At 41.9% G+C, this 14,308-nt stretch overlaps 1 protein-coding gene across 3 annotated transcripts in view; it reads right to left on the minus strand.

Moving 5' to 3' along the window:
• The window catches only part of LOC126273187 (optineurin), a 158,633-nt gene extending 144,325 nt beyond the window's left edge, over positions 1-14,308 (minus strand). For 2 of the 3 annotated variants that reach the window (XM_049976706.1, XM_049976705.1), the window contains exon 1: positions 14,219-14,306. The gene's annotated coding sequence lies outside the window, so the exon portion shown is untranslated. Of the gene's footprint in view, positions 1-14,218 lie in introns of all 3 variants that reach the window. The other variant, XM_049976707.1, reaches the window with a different exon arrangement.

Here is a 14,308-nt window from a genome sequence, read left to right on the forward strand (position 1 = left end):
TATTTGTCCTTTCCAGGTTTCGGAACAGGAATGATGATAGCTTCCCGCCATCTTCTGGGAAAAGTACTGTTGGTCCGAATTCAATTATAGAGAGATAACACAGATTACGGTATGATAAATGCAACAACATTTGGATGTGGATGCCATCCGGCCTTCGGGCAGAAGAGTGAGAGAAAGAGAGTGCATGTTGGAGTTCTCGCATAGAGAAAAAAGTATTATAGCTTTTGGTATTTTGAGAGGAGAAAGCAAGAGGTCGCACTTCTGCAGCTCGCTTCTTCGGGAGAAAGGCTGGCAGATAATTTGAAGAGCTTGAAATCACAGCAAAGTGTTGACCCAATGAGTTAGAAACTGCAACTGGGTCCACTAAGGTATCATGCGCGACAGGTAGCCCAGAGATCAGAGAAAAACTAGATGTGCCGGATAACTGTCTACTTCGACTCCAAACTACAGATGAGAGAGCGAAGGTGTTAAAGGAGCTGGAAAAAATGTGCCAGCTTACCTTCTTGCTATCATAGACGGCATCGCGCACGTCGCTGCTTATAGTGAATAAAGTTGGCCACCGTAGGATGGTGGCAGAAAACACAAGAGCACGTCTCTGCTTGTGTATTGCATCATGGCACGTCTCGTTCCACCAAGGAACTGGGGGGTGCCAGGGCAATGGGGAGGTACAAGGTATTGAAGAAAAACTTCTGTAACATGAGTTATCCGATTGTCAATGCTAGAAAACTGACTGTCATTGAATGTCGCTAGAGAGGAGAAAAGTGTTGAATCGGCTTGGGAAAACTTCCAGTATCTTGGGCGCATAGAAGGCAGTTGTGCCTGTAATCAAAGGACACATGGAAAATGGTCACTCGAGTGTGTATCAGCAAGAGTGAACCATTCAAAGCGCCGAACTAGCTGAACAGTTTCGACCAAAAGGTCCAAATGAGGGAAGTCTGAGGTGGAGGCACACAAAAATGTAGGTTCCCCTGTGTTGAGGCAAACAAGATCTGCTTGGTGGAAGAGGTCAATCAATAGAGAGCCTTGTGAACGTGGATGTCACCAAAGCGGGTGGTGGACACTGAAGTCCCCAACCAGCAAACGGGGGAGGGGGGCTGACCAAGGAGATGAAGGAGATCGGCTCTTGCCATTGGTGTGGGCAATGGAATGTACACAGTACAAACAGAGAAGATGTATCCAGAAAGGGAAAGACATACAGGACAGCTTGGAAGGAACTGTTTAAGGGGATTGGGTGATAATGGACAGTATCATGGAGAAGAATCATAAATCCCGTGTGTGCTGGAGTGCCGTCAACAGAGGGGAGATCAAACCAGACTGATTGCAAATGAGGGAAACAAAGCGATCGTGGGGATGTAGCTTTGTTTCCTGAATACAGAAGATAACTGGGGAGTAGGATCATAAGAGGATCAACAATTCATCCTGACTGGATCGAATTCAGAGGATATTCCAATGGATAATTGACATAGGGTGGACAGAAAAGGGAAAAATCTCACCACGGTTGCCATCAACTCAATGACCACTGAGAGCCGGCGGCTGATGTGTGGAACAGCATTCAGCCAAAGGCAGAAGATCCTGATTTGGGGGCTGCTCCTGCCGCCAATGATCTGCTGGTTGCCAGCCACCAGTGGTGCATCTCGACGATATGGAAGAGAGCCGAGGGTGGCTACCACTGGATGGCGCTGTACATGAGACATGCTGTGGCGGAGAAGGAGAGGAACTTTGTTTCTTATGAGACTTCTTGGAAGCATGACGCTGAGCTGAGGGAGGAATCGATGGTTATGATGTCAATGTATGTAAAAAATCTTCGCAAGTAGGCTCTTTTTTGGAAGTATGGGTGTCTGATTTTGGGGTCCATGATTTAGCAGGAGCCAATGAATGGTGAGCCTTAGAGTGAGAAGGTGGTAAAGGGGTGATTTATTGAACGGGTGATCTTCAGGCTGGCCAATTTGACGACCCTGGCACTAAAGGTGAGATTGCAAGTCTGCGTGGCTACCTCCTTAGTAGGCCGAGGAGATGCAAGGACAATGCTATATTTACCCACTGGGAGCACAGTGGGCTTTCTACTGGTGCAGCAGGCTTTCTACTGGTGAATAACTTACGAGCAGCAAATGTAGACACATTTTCCTTCACTCAGATTTCCTGAATAAGTCATTCATCTTTGAAAACAGGGTAAACTCTAGATGAAGAAGTGTGGTCACCCATACAGTTGATGCAATGAGGAGATGTAGGTGGACAATCACCCTCATGGGCATCCCTGCCATTTGTAAGACATTTGGCCGTATTGGAATATGACTGGCTGGTATGATTAAACCACTGATACTGATAGCAATGCGTAGGGTTGGCGATGTAGGGGCGAACTGAAATTATCTCATATACCACTTTAGTGTTCCATGGAAGTTGAACTCTGTCACACGTCAAGAAGAGAGTATGGGTATGTACCAAGTCCTTGTCAACTCTTTTCAAGACTCGATGTACAGCTATTATGCCATTATGCCCTGGTCAGACAGGTAATTTTGAATGTCCTCATTTGCTAATCTGTCGAGTGAGCATGTATAAACCACCCCGCGTGATGAATTTAAAGTATGGTGCCCTTTCACCCATACAGGGAAGGCGTGTATCAGTATAGTTTGCAGCAATTTTTGTGCCTGGAGGGCCCTAACTGTTTCTAACAGCAAGACGCCATTTCGTAATCGGGAACAAGACTTTACAGGACCTGCAATTGCATCCACCTTTCTGAATAATGAAAGGGTTGACTGTGGAGAAGTCTTTACCTTTGTCAGACTGAGAAACAACTAGGAACTTTGGCACTGATGGAAGAATTGTCTGTAGGTGAGACTTATCTAGCTTTCTCTTGTGGCCAAAAGTTGTAGACGTAGAGGAAACCATTGCGAATGTATCTCCCATGATTACTGGCATCTCCGATGGCGCATTCCTTCCTCGTGAGGGCCCTCTGAGGGCACTCCTGCCTTGCGTGATTGTCCACACCTCCCGAGGAACGAACGGAGGGACCAATAGGCACATTCAGAAAGTACCAGCTCGGGTATTCACCCCTCCCTGGGCCTGGCCTTTACCAGGGGCTACATATGTGTCCTACCTGTGTACCCAGGGTGGGGAATTACACGTTACCCATCACCGGCTGTGTGCGGGAACGTGTTGGTCAGCCTTCAGACGCTCAACGGGAGGAAAGAAAGAGAAAGGGAGGAACAAAGAAAAGGAAAGAAGAGATGTCTCAAACATCGCAGTTGAGAAGAGAGTAAAGAGAAGAGGCAAGGAAAAGAGAAGGACAAAGGCAGGACAGAGATACTTTCCAGCATAGAGAGCAAAGAAGAGAAACTAGTCTCACAGTCACAAGTGTCCGTCTCCGGACATAGGCACAAAACATACTCCCAAAGAGTGGATGAAGGGGGGGGGGGAGGGGGCAAGGATCGGGGACGGGGAGGGATGTTGAAAAGGAAGGTATGCAACCCAAAAAGGAAAGAGAGCTGCACTAGCTCAGGGTCCTGAGCTTGCCATGTACATATTCACAAGAGTTATGGACCCCCCGGGGGCATTTGCAGCGCGCCGCGCTTCCAACCATTTGCCACCAACTCGGTGTCCGCATTGCCAGGTGGTTTGAGTTGTTTTGTGTTGTGTCCTCTTAACACAGCTGTGTGCTAATTTAATTTGAAGATGAACAAGTAGTTTGTGAACATCAGTTTTGTATGGGAGTTAAAAAATATCAATCTTAAACAACCAGTAGTCAGCAAATCAATGCCTGCATTGCCACGTGGTTTGAGTTGTTCTCTAACACAGCTGTGTGTTGGTTTAATTTGAAGACAAATGAGCAAGCTGCAAACATCAGTTTTGTACTAAGTTGAAAAACACCCTATTTTAATAACTACAAGTTTCTACTAGGCTACTGCAGGAGAGATTTGACAGAGAAAGCAAGGTGTTAAGTGGGAGAAGTACCTCATATTACATGAACAGTGTAGTGTACGTCTATTGCTTGAAATAAATTACCAGTATGTCAATGGAAGTAAATGTATAAAAAATTGTAAATAATATCGATAGTATTCTTCTGCGTGACAGACAGCTTTTGTCATCCTGTAAAATTACACTGTCAAATGGAAACAAACAGTAAAAAGTAACAATTGGATACAAACAGTGAAAAATCACAATTCTCCTACACATGTAAATACAATGGTGTTCACTTGCAAAAAATTATCAAACAAAAACAACCATTGCCATACTACTGTGAATATAAATCTCAAGTTTTTTGTTTTCAGAACAAAAGTGATATAAATTTCAAATCTCTCTGTTACAGCTCCTTGGCTGCTACACACAGCCTGCAGTTTATACACTCCTGGAAATGGAAAAAAGAACACATTGACACCGGTGTGTCAGACCCACCATACTTGCTCCGGACACTGCGAGAGGGCTGTACAAGCAATGATCACACGCACGGCACAGCGGACACACCAGGAACCGTATGTTGGCCGTCGAATGGCGCTAGCTGCGCAGCATTTGTGCACCGCCACCGTCAGTGTCAGCCAGTTTGCCGTGGCATACGGAGCTCCATCGCAGTCTTTAACACTGGTAGCATGCCGCGACAGCGTGGACGTGAACCGTATGTGCAGTTGACGGACTTTGAGCGAGGGTGTATAGTGGGCATGCGGGAGGCCGGGTGGACGTACCGCCGAATTGCTCAACACGTGGGGCGTGAGGTCTCCACAGTACATCGATGTTGTCGCCAGTGGTCGGCGGAAGGTGCACGTGCCCGTCGACCTCGGACCGGACCGCAGCGACGCACGGATGCACGCCAAGACCGTAGGATCCTACGCAATGCCGTAGGGGACCGCACCGCCACTTCCCAGCAAATTAGGGACACTGTTGCTCCTGGGGTATCGGCGAGGACCATTCGCAACCGTCTCCATGAAGCTGGGCTATGGTCCCGCACACCGTTAGGCCGTCTTCCGCTCACGCCCCAACATCGTGCAGCCCGCCTCCAGTGGTGTCGCGACAGGCGTGAATGGAGGGACGAATGGAGACGTGTCGTCTTCAGCGATGAGAGTCGCTTCTGCCTTGGTGCCAATGATGGTCGTATGCGTGTTTGGCGCCGTGCAGGTGAGCGCCACAATCAGGACTGCATACGGCCGAGGCACACATGGCCAACACCCGGCATCATGGTGTGGGGAGCGATCTCCTACACTGGCCGTACACCTCTGGTGATCGTCGAGGGGACACTGAATGGTGCACGGTACATCCAAACCGTCATCGAACCCATCGTTCTACCATTCCTAGACCGGCAAGGGAACTTGCTGTTCCAACAGGACAATGCACGTCCGCATGTATCCCGTGCCACCCAACGTGCTCTAGAAGGTGTAAGTCAACTACCCTAGCCAGCAAGTTCTCCGGATCTGTCCCCCATTGAGCATGTTTGGGACTGGATGAAGCGTCGTCTCACGCGGTCTACACATCCAGCACCAACGCTGGTCCAACTGAGGCGCCAGGTGGAAATGGCATGGCAAGCCATTCCACAGGACACATCCAGCATCTCTACGATCGTCTCCATGGGAGAATAGCAGCCTGCATTGCTGCGAAAGGTGGATATACACTGTACTAGTGCCGACATTATGCATGCTCTGTTGGCTGTGTCTATGTGCCTGTGGTTCTGTCAGTGTGATCATGTGATGTATCTGACCTCAGGAATGTGTCAATAAAGTTTCCCCTTCCTGGGACAATGAATTCACGGTGTTCTTATTTCAATTTCCAGGAGTGTATTTCTTTGGATGTACATCCCAGAGTGTTCTTCATTTTCTTATTCACGTGTGATAATAACAGAGAACAACCTGTTTCTCTGAGCTTGAATCTATCCTCGACATGCCAAGTGTAATGAAAAGATGCTGATGTGGGTCAAACAATACTCCCTCTCCACCATGCTTACACACTGCACCTGTAATTTCACATTTCAGAGTTGTCCAGTGTGCATAACTCTATTGCCAGCTCGTCAACAACCAGCTGACGATGTAGATCACCAGCCCCTTGTGTTTCTTTTCAGTCGCTGCGGGTGTGGACGGTCTTAGGTTTTGTGACACTTCTTATGCAACTCATGGGCATCCATTGCTCCTCAAAACTGATCCAAGATGCTGCAGCTCACATTTGTCTTGGGTGCATTACAAGTGTATCAATCATTCCTCTTTTCTGGCTCAAATGATGATCTGGCAGTTTTGTGCAAGTATTGGTCTGTGTGTGTCAGTTTACAGTGCACGCTGTGACCCAAGTCCTCACAATTCCTTGAGCACATCTAGAAAGGGCAGCTGTTGGGCCTTTTCTACCTTCATAGTAAATTTTATGTTGGGTGTTCAGACATGTCAGGAAGTCACTAAGCTGTTAATCACCTTGGCTCCACAAATGAGTTTGTTGTCGACGTACTTGTACCATGTCTACTGTTTACAACCTGCTAAGTCCATAGCATCCAGGAAGATAGATGACCTACTAGATCTGATGGCATACCGAAAGTTAAGTGCAGATCTGACACACAGGGTCATGAAGAATATGTTTTGATTAATCAAGGTGTCTTCTCTCTTGACAGACATACAGAGGGAACTGCAGAACACAGAAGCCCTACCACCTCAGCTGTATGAATGACCAAAAATCCATAAAGATGATGTACAATTAAGAACAATCTAAAGCATTCCTGTCTCACCAACATGTAAAATGATGAACATTTCGCCTCTCTGCTTTAGCTCCATATGGGGAAAGTCTAACACACACAAAAATGACTTCAGGAATTTCACTGAGAAGTTGAAGAAACTAAAACTTGACCCAAACAACCTAATGGACACTTAGATGCTGTTTCTTTGTTTACCAAAGTGCCACTCAATGACTCTCTGGAGCGTATTAGTTCTATTTTCCAGCAGGACATTACCAAGTTCTTTCACGCTTGTCTTACCATGAGCTACTTTATGTGGAAAGGCAATTTCTATAAAAGCTGGAAGGTGTCCACATGGATATTCTACTTCAGTCCAGTGGTTGCCAATTTTTTCATGAAGAATTTCAAAAGACAGATGCTAGACTTTGTAACTTGTAAACCTAGGTTGTCTCCAGTCAGCATAAAATTTACTATGGAGACAGAAAATGACCAACAGCTACTCTTTCTAAATATCGGTTGTAAGCAACTACAACCTCATAATTCCAGTATGTTTAATTAATTTTACAGGAAAAGCAGAAACAGTTTCTTTAAAAAAAAAAAAATATATATATATAAAATGATACAGATAAAGTTGCTGTATGTGTAAATATATAGCGAAAGCCTAGTTACTGAAAAATTAGAAATGTCCATGAACTTTCAAATCTCTCTTTGATAATGGAGTTATGGTTTCTGGAATTACAAGGTTCTGACAGACAGATGGAGTTAGAAGTTTTCCATTGCCTACCATTGATATGCTGGTTACATGGAAAGATGAGAAAATGGACTACAACCTGTACCGAAAACCAACAAATACAGAGCTACCTACACAAACTGTCAAATCATCACAGGAAACAGAAAAAAAATAATGATTAATATGCTTGTAACACACTCAAGATGAATACATGAACTGCACCATCTCAGACGTGAGTTGCAACAACTGGAATGCATTCTGAGAAGCAATGGGTGCTCCACTAGTTGCATAGAAAGTGTCACAAAATCTGTAACTTGGAAAGGTGATGTGTCGGAAGAAGAAAAAGGTTGGGTATGGCCTTTCTGCCATACATCCTCATGGTGATGGACAGAATCGGGTGCATACTGTGTAAACACAGCATAAAGACTATTTATAAACTAATCAAGATGATCAAAGAAAGTCTCAAATTGTCAAATGACAAAAGGGAACCGTTCTCAATGTTCGGAATATGATACATACTGCGTACACGTGGAGAAGTTGGAATGACTGAATAATCCATTAATATCAGGATCACCAAACATAAATGGTATTGCAAATGGGGACAAGGGAGAAATGGGCTGTGAGAGACCAACCACATAGCCTAATAAAATTTGCAAGAAGTGAGGTTCTCACTGTAGAGAAGAGTTACCACACCCGCTTGTTCAGGAAAGCCACAGAAATTCACAAACTTGACAATACTTTCACAAAGGAAGAAAAAAAGGTCCAGTATCTTGGATTCCTATGCTGCTGCAAATGATCATTGCCAGTAACAACTGTGGTAATGCCCAAGGAAAAGCTTGCAGACGTAAGTGTGAAAGGAACATATTGTGTAATCTCAGGCTGGAGGCTCAACTCCACTCTTGCACCAGCAATGGAGCATCTGGCAATCTGTAAGCCACTTGTGCTGGCAAAACTGTTAAAACAATTGTCAGCTGAAGATCTCAGGACAGAAACCAACAGGCAATACATCAATAAGCTACCACAAAAGCTTCAACAATTTTACTGTGATTAATATTGATCCACTACTCATTTTATTTATTGAAGTAACTTCATCATACCTATCTTCAATCTGTTCTACAAAGAAAAATGGTTTTACATTTGAGAAGGACTTGCCACCTGTTCCGGATCAGACATGTACTGGGGAGAATATTTCTCTCCTTGCTTCTTAAATATGTTTCTCTCACATTATGCAACTGTGGGGGAGAAAGCCGTGTAACTATCTAATCTTTCAGGTGAGACTGCTGGGTATTGTTGACCACCAACTTGGGCTAGTTCATTTCTCTTCACTGCAAATTGTCTGCTTTGGTGGCAACCACTCTGACTGGGTGCTCTTCCTCAGAGCACCAAACTGACAGAGCAACAGCTACCTGGTGGCGGAACCATTGCACAGAGTCCCTGTGTTCAAGACAGAGTAAACACATACTCTTAAGAATTCATGGAAAGTTCATGGACAGGAATCAACAGTGTTATCCATGTTTGGTTAGGGAGATACAGCTATGCAAGTACTTGATGATCCCTTCCCTGACTGGTTGACGTGTCTAACAGATACGCCTGGTTATCAACAGGTAACCTACGCTCCTAGCAAAGTACGACCAGTTGGCAACAAGGAGGCTATACTACATACCAAGTAAGATAAAACAGATAGACAAAGAATACAATTTCGGTACAGAAAAGGATGAAGTACTGCAATAACTTGGGCCCCATGTTCATCATGCATGAATTCACAAAAGATTTGTGAGTTCCCTGAGGAGTAATAAATGTACACACAGAATCTTAGTTATGGTAGCATATTGGTATGCAGCATAGCTTGAGGTTTACATTATATTAGAGGATGGTAATTTTTGTTTGGAAATTTGTGGTAAGGTTCTATGGGACCAAACTGCTGAGGTCATCTGTCCCTAGACTACTTAATCTAACTTAAACTAACTAACACTAAGGACAACACACACCCATGCCCCAGGGAAGACTCGAATCTCCGACAGAGGGAGCCGGATGGTAATTTAATTTGGTACATGATCAAATATGTTATGTTCTAACTGTAACTGTTTGATATTATTAGTTACAGTTACAGTTAAATACATACTTACTCCAGGATTAAAAGCATATCACTAGTACAGTGTAACTATTTTGCCCTGGCTTGTGTCTGTGTGGATGGATATGTGTATGTGTGTGTGTGTGTGTGTGTGTGTGTGTGTGTGTGTGTGTGCGAGTGTACACCTGTCCTTTCCCCCTAAGGGAAGTCTTTCCGCTCCCGGGATTGGAATGACTCCTTACCCTCTCCCTTAAAACCCACATCCTTTCGTCTTTCCCTCTCCTTCCCTCTTTCCTGAAGAAGCAACCATCGGTTGCGAAAGCTAGTAATTCTGTGTGTGTGTTTGTGTGTTTTGTTCATTGTGCCTGTCTGCCGGCATTTTCCCACTTGGTAAGTCTTGGAATCTTTGTTTTTAATATATTTTCCCATGTGGAAGTTGCTTTCTATTTTATTTACATCATATATATATATGTGTGTGTGTGTGTGTGTGTGTGTGTGTGTATTTTATTTACATCATATATATATATATATATATATATATATATATATATATATATATATATATATATATATATATATATATGTGTGTGTGTGTGTGTGTGTCACAAGAGGAACTCTTGATAATGGTAAAGTAGGGGCCAAAACAACTCTTGTAAATTACTCATTTTCATGCACATCTCTTGGGAGAAACAACCCACATGAGCAAGCAAAGGTCTAATAAACAATACTGCAGATCTTCTGCCTACATTTTTCAAAGCAGGTTCCTCGATGAATTGATTTCCTCAAATTGTGTCACATAAAAGCTTGGAAAAGAGCCACTTTAGCGATTTTCTATGGTTTTTCATATATTTTACATGTAATACATTTTGTGAATACACCATACTTATGAGGGTTCGTTATGGTGCTCAGTATGTCATGCATCTCCTCCATACTTTATGGCTGTTAAACTTCACACTAGGCTGTATCATACACTCAAAACACCCAACAAACTTTAAAAAAATACCCAACAACTTCCCTGACACCAATATGCATCACATGGGTGCACCATCTCAAGGGCAACAAAACACCCTCTTCTCAAAAACCAACTTTCAAGCACAGTGCCAATATATGACATCACATGATTCATCTCCATCTGAAAGCCAATGCCCAGCAACCCCCTGAATGTCACCTACGTCTTTCATCGCAGAAATGTGGCAGAATGTTTGTATATCAACATTAGTTACAAAACACTCAAGGAATTGCAATATACATTTTTTTAAATTTTGTACAACATATACAGTCAACAAATAAATGGGTTTTTACAGTTGCTACAAATTCTACACAAACTTGCAAAAGAGATTTAATCAGCAAGTTATGGATGGTAATTGCAAGCACCAATGTTATGTGGTATTATTGAGACTGGCAACCTACATGGAGGGAATAAACAGCCCCTTCCCCCTCCCCCTCCCGGCCATAGAGTACCGTACTGTGGATACTCAGATCTAACCAATTCATAGGCTTCTCTCCTTCTTTTTCCTTACCATCATCATGTTATTCTGGATTTGCAATATTCGTAGTAGAGGGTGGCTGGATACCTTCCCACGTGAAAGTGCGCAAACATTTTCAAAATGTTTGTGAATTGTGTAACTGGGGTCAAATATGGGTACCAGCCAAGTATTCTGCCAGTCAAATGTGGAAAACTGCCTAAAAACCACATCCAGAACACTGGCCCTCATCATTAATCCACAGGGTGGATTCAATCTGGCACCGTCGCATCTCCCTGTATCTCAGAAGCGTTGTGCCAGCACATGCAGCTGCTGGGCAAGTAGTTCCTTCGCTTCCATTAGTCAACATATTCCTTTTGTTGTTCTTTACTTATCAGTATAATCCTTTTCTACCCAATGGCTGAATCTGCTATCTTAGTTCCATTTCTCTTCCCAGGCATTTACCATGAAAGGACGTTGAAATAAAACTGTACAAACTAGTCACTTCATCAACTGTAAATTGTGCAGCAGTGATCTATTCTCTTAACAAACATTTCTACCGAGTTCAATCTAAATCATTCAACTTCTAGCAAAATTTGTCCGCTTTACTTTGTTTTCTCAGCTTGCTGCTATTATAAGAACAATATTTTATTTTTATGATTTATTAGCGAACCTAGCAATGCTTTGCAATTGCTTAGTGTATATGGTAAATGGATATGTCTTAATCACTTTCTGCTCCATCTCTCTGTCCATCTCTTTCTCCCCCTCTCTATGGCCATTTCATCCCCGAACCTCTTTCTTCAATCCTTTATGTTCCTTCTTCTCTAACCTTAAGCCTTGTGTGTTACTGTAAACAAAACTTCCATTTGGAACTGAAGTCACTTAAAATAGATGGGTAAATCAGCTGGGGTCACTGCTATATGGAGTATGAAAAAGATCTCTGCAGTGTTAGATCTGTGAGGATAATAGCTTCAGTTACAGTATTTTGCACAGTTCTAATCTGTTAATGCGTAGGTTTACAAAGTTAGCCATAAATGCACCTTTCCTGTTTTCAGTCAAACTGATTAGAGAAACAAAAGAAATTAGCACAGTGTTGTCTATACAATTTTTGTGTAAAATTATGTAAAAGGAGAAAGAACATATATGGGTGAAGCATGTTGTCTAATGGTTGTCATAGTTAAAACTGACCCTGAGAACAAAAACAAAACTGTACATTTTCACAGCACGGCATAGCTCATTCTTTCTCACATTCAGTCTTAGCAGAAAACCTACATTGTTGTTTAAAAAATATATATAGTCTATGTCCGTCCGAATGTTTATTTGAGTACGTACCATAACGTGTAAAAATTTGAAGTAAATCAGCCAATAATTTTTCAAGATTTTTGTTAACAACATTCCCTGTATAAGTATTACATATATACTTTAAAATGTGTAGTCTATGTCTGTCTGATGTTCATCTGAAGTAATTTGCTCAAGAAGTACTCTACATTTTTGGAAACAGCATTAACCCTTTATATTAAAAAACACATTGAATATGTCTATCCAAATGTGTATTGGGGCATCACGTAAAAACTTCGATTTTTCGATAACAAGGAATTCTCTTTCTATAGTAATATAGGTGATGCTTACATACTATTTTTGCAAACACCCACATTTTGGCTAGTGTTACCTGATGTCTACATTCACACAGCATTTAACGCCCCTTTCATTACAGGACTGAAGACTACTAGATACATTCAGAAAAACTGTATTAGATACTACACGAGTCCTTGATCAATATTTAAGTGCACATTATGCATGTATATCACACATAAGCTACAACAGGTTATATAGAAATGTTTGATATCAGTCGTTGTCTTTGACCAGTGACATAGGATACATGCAACAAATGCCGTACAAACAATATGGTGATTATAATGTGATGTTATTGACTTTATGAAGAGAACTAAGCTACAGATCAGTTTGTCACCATACCCATATGCTTATTTTTTTAAACATCACATTCATTGGCTTTGCCGACTCCCAACTAAACTGTTCCACTCACACACTGACTACTTTCACATACGCCTATTTCAGAACCATTAAGGTATGTTCTCAGTTGACTTGTCCATAACAGCAGGTATTCTGTCTAGAGTATGAATGTTTGTTTGTTTATTTTATACTGCAATTTTTATGTTTTTATGTAATAGGTAGAGTACTCAAAACTTGAAATTAGAATAATCGAAAAGAAATAGCAAAGCTTACGAAAGAAAATGACTACTGCTACGTATATACTTGTAACAACTTGTAGTTATAAAGATTGTTGGGGCTGCCTAAAATGCAACGAAGGGTAAAATATCTGGTTGCCACCACACAAACATCTGTGATTCTTGGAGACACATTATCACTTAAAATTCACCAAGGTTTTCATTAACCACGTTTTTCCCTCATGGGAATTGATAATAAATAAAAGTATAAATCTTTGCCATAAATTTGACTAAAAAGCAGTTAAATTCGGTTATAATTAATTTTTCATCTTTATTTTCCTGTTCCTCTGGAATGATCCAAAAATCAGTTCGGCATATTATTTTTACCAGGGCTATATTATTGGTAATTTTGTTGTACAGAGTGTCAGTTTTAGTTAGCTAGTGTTGGATGTTCCATAGATCATTTTGCATGATAAAATCGTAATAATTTGGTATGAGTAATTTTACAGTCACAATAATTTACAGAAAAAAGCGTTCTGTTACATTCTGATAGATCATATGTGTAGGCACAGTAATTTGACACTTCATAATGTCTTGCTATTGTGGGCCTAGCTCAAGTTCTAGAATTATTCTAAATCCCATGTACAAATGGAGGTTTGCTGGCAATGTTCGCATCTCCGGAAACGTTTTCATTCACTACGGAAGATGGTTACAACACTTTTTCGATTAATCAAATTTCTCCAAATAAGTGCGATGTGTTTTCCTCCGATGTGCGCAAAACTTTTATGATGTAAGGAAGGAGGGAACTGTTGAACGGGAGAAACTTCTAATCCACAACAAATTTACGGACAATGTTCGTGCCTGAAAACTTTAAAAATTCCTGTACAATGTCACTGCATAATAAACACACCCCTTCTTTACAGGGGATAAATTAATTTCGTCTCCGTCTTCTATTTTTAAAACAGTATTCAGCACACTGCTTTGACACTGTCACATAACACTGACAATTTACTGTGTATGTACAGCATTAAACAGAACTAAGCGTAACGCAAAATTTCGAAATATTCTAAACACATCAGTTAACAAAAAAGTTTAGGCAAGCTATTGTGCGTAGGCATATACAGAAAATACATATACCTCGTGTTTTATCCAACTGTAGAAGACGTCTATTAACAACGTTATCAGTGATATCACCACACCTAACTATGACTATTACTCACAGCGTGA

Source organism: Schistocerca gregaria, chromosome 5 (assembly GCF_023897955.1).
Source record: "Schistocerca gregaria isolate iqSchGreg1 chromosome 5, iqSchGreg1.2, whole genome shotgun sequence".
NCBI lineage: Eukaryota > Metazoa > Arthropoda > Insecta > Orthoptera > Acrididae > Schistocerca > Schistocerca gregaria.